The 8326-nt window shown below is 59.8% G+C and overlaps 2 non-coding genes across 2 annotated transcripts; both read left to right on the top strand.

Moving 5' to 3' along the window:
* The first annotated feature begins 2204 nt into the window (after positions 1-2204).
* Positions 2205-4019, top strand: LOC142795414 (small subunit ribosomal RNA). Its single transcript, XR_012893015.1, has one exon. It is a non-coding gene; the product is annotated as a small subunit ribosomal RNA (ribosomal RNA).
* Positions 4020-5738: 1719 nt separating this feature from the next.
* On the top strand, positions 5739-5891 carry LOC142795409 (5.8S ribosomal RNA). The gene has a single exon (XR_012893011.1). It is a non-coding gene; the product is annotated as a 5.8S ribosomal RNA (ribosomal RNA).
* Positions 5892-8326: the final 2435 nt, after the last annotated feature.

Here is an 8326-nt window from a genome sequence, read left to right as displayed (position 1 = left end):
GTGTTTGGACGTGCTTGACGACGACCACCGCAGGAAAACGAAAAACCACGTCAGCCGGGGCGAGCGACCCATGGCGGTCTGGGTGCTTATCGCTGCTATTATAGGGGCACCCCGGCAGACGCAAAAAAAAAAAAAATTTTTTTCGACATTCTTTTTTGCTCGTCGACCTCGGGTGACCCAGGTCGCAGTGGGAGCCGCGCACGAAAGCGGCGTCGCGAGACGGCTTCGCGGTCGCTAGTCGCACGAGCTCGGCAACCGCGTCTGCCGGGGCGGAGTTCGGGACGCCGACGGCTAAGTGGGAACCGCCGCTCGGATGTTCGCCGTTTGTGGCCGAGTGAGTGCTGGCACTCCGGCGAAGCCAAACGGGGCCGATTCCGGCACGATATCGGCGTCTTTCTACGTGCTCGCCGGCGACCGTCGCACGAGTACGGCAAAGTGCGTCTGCCGGGGCGGGGTTTGCGACGCGTACGCAATAGTGAGAACCGTCGCTCGGATGTTCGTCGTCTTTCGCCGAGCCAGTGCTGGCACTCCGGCGAAGCCGAACGGAGCCGATTCGGGCACGATATCGGCGTCTTTCCACGTGCTCGCCGGCGACCGTCGCACGAGTACGGTAAACCGCGTCAGCCGGGGCGGAGTTCGGGACGCCGATGCGAAAGTGGGAAGCGCCGCTCGGATCTTCGCCGTTTTTGGAGGAGTCAGTGGCGGCACTCCGGTGAAGCCAAGGTGCGCCAATTCGCGCACGATATCGGCGTCTTTCGACGTGCCCGCCGGCCACCGTCGCACGAGTACGGCAAACCTCGTCTGCCGGGGCGGGGTTTGCGACGCCGACGCAAAAGTGGGAACCGCCGCTCGGATGTTCGCCGTTTTTGGCAGAGTGAGTGCTGGCACTCCGGCGAAGCGAAAGAGCGTGAATGCGCCCACGAAAGTAGCGTATTTGGACGTGCTTGACGGCGACCGCCGCAGGAGTACGAAAAACCACGTCAGCCGGGGCGAGCGACCCACGGCGGTCTGGGTGCTTATCGCTGCTATTATAGGGGCACCCCGGCAGACGCAGAAAGAAAAAAAAAAATGGGGACATGGCGTGCGTCACCGTGCGGCTTCGCAGCGTTGCCGAAGTCGCCGAGCCCTTCGACTGAGCCGAACGGCGGACAGGGAACGTTGGTCGGCCGTTCTAACCTGTCGGTGCCACGCCGAGACGTCGTTAAGGAAAACCGCGTCGTGGGCCTCTACGACGCCGTCGAGTCGTTGTACGTTTGGTGTCCAGCGTGTCGGCGGCGAGTAGCGGACACGTCGTTCACGACTTCGGTCTTTCGCAGTCGACGCGAACTTGCGGAGAGTCGTGGTGCCTCACGTTTTCGGCAGAAACCGCGGCGGAATTTTCCCGTGCGTGCGCGCACGACCTCGGTGCTGTGCCGTCAGCGTAGTGTTGCACAAACTCGTGGCCTACCCAAGGTGCGGTACGTTTGCGGCCGTATCCTCGGTGGGAATTTCGTGAGTAGGGTCGCAAATTCTACGACCTCGGCGGGTTTGAGAGCGACGTAGACTTGTGGCACGCTCAACATGCCACACGTTTCGGGGCACACCCGCGGTGAAATTTTCTCGAGTACGCTCGTATTAGGGCCCAAGGAGGTCTGGGTACTTATCGCTGCTATTATGTGGGGGTTCTCGTGAGCGGCGTACGCGAAAGCGACCGGGTGTCTGATATGCGGCGGGCTTCGGCCTCGTCAAGCGTGTCCTCGGGTCTGCTCCAGGGGAATCCACGGCAGTCGTCTGCAGCCTCATCCGCTTGATGCGTTAGGGGCTGGTTGTCGGACGGTGCCGTTTTACCACGATATCGAGGTGTGTTCCGTGTCGTCCTCGGGCGATTCAGATGCGAAAGCGCCGAAGACGCGGGCGTGACCCGTCGTCTGGCGGCTTTGCAGTCTCGGCTCCGTTGCTAGTTCCGGCCGGTCCACCGACAGTGCAGCGGGCTTGGGCAACCCGCACGGCGCGACCGAGTCGATGCAACGAAAAAGAGCGAGCATGAACGTGCTTCTTGCCGCACGGCTCCCACTCGTCTTTCGGGAAGGTTGTGCCGTAGCGAGCTCGAACGCCGTCATCTCGGAGTGCAAAATAAGCGTGTTGGGGCGCCTGAAGGTGGCCTCCGCCGCACACAGACTGCGTCCGGCCCGCCGAGGGCGAGGACGGACGCGCAGTCGAACGATTACCTGGTTGATCCTGCCAGTAATCATATGCTTGTCTCAAAGATTAAGCCATGCATGTCTAAGTACATGCCGAAATAAGGCGAAACCGCGAATGGCTCATTAAATCAGTTATGGTTCCTTAGATCGTTTCTTCCTACTTGGATAACTGTGGCAATTCTAGAGCTAATACATGCAGTGAGCCTGGAGCCCTTTGGGTAACGGGTGCTTTTATTAGACCAAGATCGATCGGGTTTCGGCCCGTATTGTGTGGTGACTCTGGATAACTTTGTGCTGATCGCATGGCCACGAGCCGGCGACGTTTCTTTCAAGTGTCTGCCTTATCAACTTTCGATGGTAGGTTACTTGCTTACCATGGTTGTTACGGGTAACGGAGAATCAGGGTTCGATTCCGGAGAGGGAGCCTGAGAAACGGCTACCACATCCAAGGAAGGCAGCAGGCGCGCAAATTACCCACTCCCGGCACGGGGAGGTAGTGACGAAAAATAACAATACGGGACTCTTTTGAGGCCCCGTAATTGAAATGAGTACACTCTAAATCCTTTAACGAGGATCAATTGGAGGGCAAGTCTGGTGCCAGCAGCCGCGGTAATTCCAGCTCCAATAGCGTATACTAAAGCTGCTGCGGTTAAAAAGCTCGTAGTTGGATCTCAGTTCCAGACGAGTAGTGCATCTACCCGATGCGACGGCTCGGACTGAACATCATGCCGGTTCTTTCTTGGTGCACTTCATTGTGTGCCTCGAGATGGCCGGTGCTTTTACTTTGAAAAAATTAGAGTGCTCAACGCAGGCGAGTCGCCTGAATAAACTTGCATGGAATAATAGAACAAGACCTCGTTTCTGTTCTGTTGGTTTTTGGAATACGAGGTAATGATTAAGAGGGACGGACGGGGGCATTCGTATTGCGGCGCTAGAGGTGAAATTCTTGGACCGTCGCAAGACGAACTACTGCGAAAGCATTTGCCAAGAATGTTTTCATTGATCAAGAACGAAAGTCAGAGGTTCGAAGGCGATCAGATACCGCCCTAGTTCTGACCATAAACGATGCCAACCAGCGATCCGCCTGAGTTACTCAAATGACTCGGCGGGCAGCTTCCGGGAAACCAAAGTATTTGGGTTCCGGGGGAAGTATGGTTGCAAAGCTGAAACTTAAAGGAATTGACGGAAGGGCACCACCAGGAGTGGAGCCTGCGGCTTAATTTGACTCAACACGGGAAAACTTACCCGGCCCGGACACTGGGAGGATTGACAGATTGAGAGCTCTTTCTTGATTCGGTGGATGGTGGTGCATGGCCGTTCTTAGTTGGTGGAGCGATTTGTCTGGTTAATTCCGATAACGAACGAGACTCTAGCCTATTAAATAGGTGCGGGGTTCCCAGCACCTTACAACCTTCTTAGAGGGACAAGCGGCTCCTAGCCGCACGAAACAGAGCAATAACAGGTCTGTGATGCCTTTAGATGTCCGGGGCCGCACGCGCGCTACACTGAAGGAAGCAGCGTGTCTTTATCCCTGTCTGAAAAGACTGGGTAACCCGTGGAACTTCTTTCGTGATTGGGATAGGGGCTTGCAATTGTTCCCCTTGAACGAGGAATTCCCAGTAAGCGCGAGTCATAAGCTCGCGTTGATTACGTCCCTGCCCTTTGTACACACCGCCCGTCGCTACTACCGATTGAATGATTTAGTGAGGTCTTCGGACCGATGTCCGGCGCGGCCTTTCGGTTGCGCCGGTCTGTTGGAAAGATGACCAAACTTGATCATTTAGAGGAAGTAAAAGTCGTAACAAGGTTTCCGTAGGTGAACCTGCGGAAGGATCATTAACGGATTGTGAAGGGTGAGCGCCTCAGCTGCGTCTGCGCCCGACACTTTCTGCCGCTGACCCCGTTTGGACGCGGGGTCGGCTTTTCCCCACGGGGCTGCCTGAATGTGGAGCGGCACCCCGTGACAAATTGTTGCGCCCAGCGGACGCCAACACCGCGACCTTGGACGGTCGGCCAGGTGGCGGACGCGGGTACAAACGGCGCAACGCACTCATAGGTCGGCTTTCGACCCGCCACTGCACCGTGGCTCGAAGCGCTCGAAATGCGCGACCCGACCGCTGCGGGACCGCCTAGTACTGTAAACAGGAGCGGCGGAGCGCGAACGGCGAGTCGTGGTTACGTCGGTAGAAGGCGAGGCTGCGCGTTCCCGAAACGCCAGCCGAGTGCCCTCCCGACCGTTCGAGCGTGCAAGAACGAGACCCGACAATCGCGCGGCGACTGCCAAGTACGAGAGGAACGGCACAAGCGTCGGCGGTCGGTCAAGGAACTGGCGATGTGACGGGTCCGCTGTGCACCAGTGCATACCGTCCCGCCGTCCGCGGCAAGCGCCTCCGCGTCCTCGGGTGACGGAGGCTGCCGGTCGGTTCTTGCAGGCGAGGGATCTCGCTGGCACCGGTTCGCGTTGACGCGCGGCCGGTCATGGCACGGCGATGCGACGGCCGAGGTGCGCAGTACTCGATGGAGGAACCGCACGCTCCGATGACCGTCCCGCCCTCCGCGGCGTATGCGTACCGACCGTAATGGTTGCAGCAGCGCCGGCCGGCTTTTGAATTCGCCACACGAAACACGGTGCGAGATCGCGGTTAGGGGAGCGTCGACGTTGCCAGGCGTTTTGCTTGCTGCCGAGGGAAAGGCGGCACGGCCACGTCGCGCTCGTCGCGATTAGCGGGTCTGCGCGCTTTGGGAAGGTGCCGCAACGACTTGCCGAAAGAGGAAGCACGGAAGAACGAGGGACTTGGACGTCCCGACAATTGAACGCACTTGCGGCCAGGCCCTTGCTGGCTTCGTTCTTCCGCCTCGAGTAGGCTCGTACGCGGCTCCGGCGCCGAAAGTGGTCCTTGGCACCGACTTCGGTGGACGTGGGAAGTGCCGCGCAAGTACGGCGCGCCTGGCTCCACCTGTTGGCTAAAGTAGGCAGCCGGATCGGCATTTTGGTGTGCGGTGGCAAACCGTGGATGCGAAAAAAGCTTGTGCGATTTCGTGGAACAAAAAGCGGGGGTCCCCCTTTTTATGCGGAGGAGACCGACCCGCCCGCCGTGGTGAACCGCGACGCCACGGTAAAAACGGGAGAGGCTTGTCGATGGGACCGTGCATCCCGCGCTCCACGGAGGCCGGGAGGCGGCCGCCCGAGGAAATGTGTAGCCGTCGAGGCCCGCATCTGCGTGCACTCTTATCCAAATGGGTGTACCGCAGGCATTTTCTGGTTAGGCGGGCCAATGAGAGCGAGCACACAACGATACCTACGGGTCCGGCTTGGAGAACCGGCTTCGACGCCTCCCGAGTATTTATAGAGGGGTGGACCACGAAAGCACTCGCAAGTAGCGGAAGCGAAACGCCGTCCGAAACACACCGTTTGCTCGATTTGCGGCAGCCGAAAAAGGCGCGGCAGAGTTTTGGAGTCCAAGCGTGCGCTGAAAAGCGCCCTTCTTGGCCACTGTTTGGCCGAGTGCCAGAAACGTTTGGTTTTGACTGTACGGAATTGAACAAACACTTTTTCACGACTCTAAGCGGTGGATCACTCGGTTCTCGGGTCGATGAAGAACGCAGCCAGCTGCGAGACTTGGTGTGAATTGCAGGACACACTGAGCACTGATTCTTTGAACGCACATTGCGGCCTTGGGTCTTCCCTTGGCTTCGTCTGTCTGAGGGTCGGATCACATATCAAGAGAGCCTTCGGCGCACAAGGGAACGTGAGCCGTCGACTCGTTTTGACCGCGTCGGCAACACGGACAGCACGCTGAACACCTCACAGCGAGCGCCAACAGCGGCCACTCAAGGGCGAGACGGTGGCGACCGTCGTGCCAGAGCCCAACCGAAACGGGGGCGACCGACTGCATTGAGGATGTGGCACCTCGTTGAGACCGCCGCAGGACTTCGAGTCGGAAGGAAGCCTGCAGGGAAAGTGCGGTCGAGGTTGCGTACTCCTCTCTGCGACCGGGCGCGCAAGAGCTGCGAGAGCCACGGACGCGCAACTTTAACGCACGGTAAACACGAGGAGCGAAAGCCGGCCAGCAAAGCTTCTCCAGCCGTGCGCAAAGTGCGCGAGATCGCAGCCTTGCGTTGCGCTTGTTGCCCTCGAAGTAAGCAGGGTGTCCCGTAGACCGGGCGCTCGAACACGCTGCGGGGCCGTGCCTCCTCCAGGCTTTGCCGCGCGAACAGGGAACGTTCGCGCGCAAAGCGCAGGGAGGTGAGGAGGCTGCGCCCGACGTTTGCGGTTCGCTGCGTACGCGGTTGATGCGGAGAGCACGGCGCGACGACTTGCCGCGAAGCGGAAAAAGTCTCCCGCACGAGTTGGCGAAACGTTGGCGAAGCTTAAGGCGTTCTCGTCGTAGTCCGCCGTCGGTCTAAGTGCTTCGCAGTTCCCGTCCCGTTCAAAAAACTGGGCCACTCCAGTTGGGGCGGGGGCGACGCTACACGAGACGATGCCTCTCGCCAGGCTGCGTGGCTGCCCTTGCGGCGGCGGCGACTGGCCTCGGCGGTGTTTGGGCTTTCGACACGGTCGTTTATCACGCAACTGCTCGGACGACGCACGCGCGCAGCGGAATGCCGCTTGCCAGCCTTGTGAAGATGTGACCCTGTACAGGGTTGCGGGCGCACTTGGTAGGGCGTCGTACTCGGTTCGCGATGGGTTTACGAACGTGTCCCGTCACTTCCACGTCACACCGGTTGTGCGCCGCACGCGTGCAGCGGGGAAGCCGATTGCCAGCCTTGTGAAGAAGTGGCCCTGTACAGGGTTGCGGGCGCACTTGGTAGGGCGAGCGCACGCGGTCGTGCAGGAAGTTGATGGAAGCGAATGTATCCGCTGTCGACCTCAGATCAGGCGAGACAACCCGCTGAATTTAAGCATATCACTAAGCGGAGGAAAAGAAACCAACAGGGATTCCCCGAGTAGCTGCGAGCGAAACGGGACCGAGCCCAGCACCGAATCCCCCGTCCTTGCAGGCGGTCGGGAAATGTGGTGTATGGGAGGCGACGTTCTCGGGTGTTTGCGACGGTGCAAGTCCCCCTGACAGGGGCTTGTCCCAGAGTGGGTGCCAGGCCCGTCTCCGCCGTTGCGCGCCCGGGATGGAGCCTCCCGTGAGTCGGGTTGCTTGAGAGTGCAGCCCTAAGTGGGTGGTAAACTCCATCTAAGGCTAAATACGACCGAGAGACCGATAGTTCACAAGTACCGTGAGGGAAAGTTGAAAAGAACTTTGAAGAGAGAGTTCAAGAGTACGTGAAACCGCTTAGAGTAAAACGGGTGGGCCCTCGAAGCTCGAAAGCGGTGGGATTCAGTCTCCGGACGATCGCGGAGCCGGCGGCGTCAGGTAAACGGTCCCCTTCGGGGGACTGTTCCGGCTGCTGGCACGCAGACGCGGTCTCCGGGGTGCGCACTTCCCACCGCCGGTAGGACGCCGCGACGGACGCGGGTCAAAGGGAACAAGCACGACTTTGAGTCCGGCAGTGGAGGTGACCTGCCCGTCTCTTCGGAGACGGCACGCGGGAGTTATACCACGCCGTGCACGAAAAGTTCGTCACCCCGTCCAGGCCCCATGGGCTTCTCCCGGTTGTCGGGAGGCCCGAACGATGACGCCCTCCGGAAACGGAGCGGAGAACCCGCTGGGCAAGCTTGTCGTCTCCTGCTGTCCGGGTTGGTCCCGCGGCGGCGGGTTGGCCGGCGAGAAGCCTCTGCGAGCGGGGCTATTCTCCCGCGGAGGCGCTATCGTGGTTTGCGGCGAGTAGGTCGGTAACCCACCCGACCCGTCTTGAAACACGGACCAAGGAGTCTAACATGTGCGCGAGTCAATGGGTCTCCCGAAACCCAATGGCGCAATGAAACGTGAAGGCCCCTAGCGGGCTGCGTTGCGATCCCGGACCGCACAGGGGTCCGATAAAGGGCGCAGCAACGGCCCGTCCCAGGCGCTCACACGTCGCCGGGGCGGAGCGAGAGCGCACACGTTGGCACCCGAAAGATGGTGAACTATGCCCGGGCAGGACGAGGCCAGAGGAAACTCTGGTGGAGGTCCGAAGCGATTCTGACGTGCAAATCGATCGTCCGATCCGGGTATAGGGGCGAAAGACCAATCGAACCATCTAGTAGCTGGTTC

The sequence above is a fragment of the Rhipicephalus microplus genome, unplaced genomic scaffold, assembly GCF_043290135.1.
Source record: "Rhipicephalus microplus isolate Deutch F79 unplaced genomic scaffold, USDA_Rmic scaffold_654, whole genome shotgun sequence".
NCBI classification, from domain to species: domain Eukaryota; kingdom Metazoa; phylum Arthropoda; class Arachnida; order Ixodida; family Ixodidae; genus Rhipicephalus; species Rhipicephalus microplus.
This window is presented reverse-complemented; position numbering and strand designations above follow the sequence as displayed.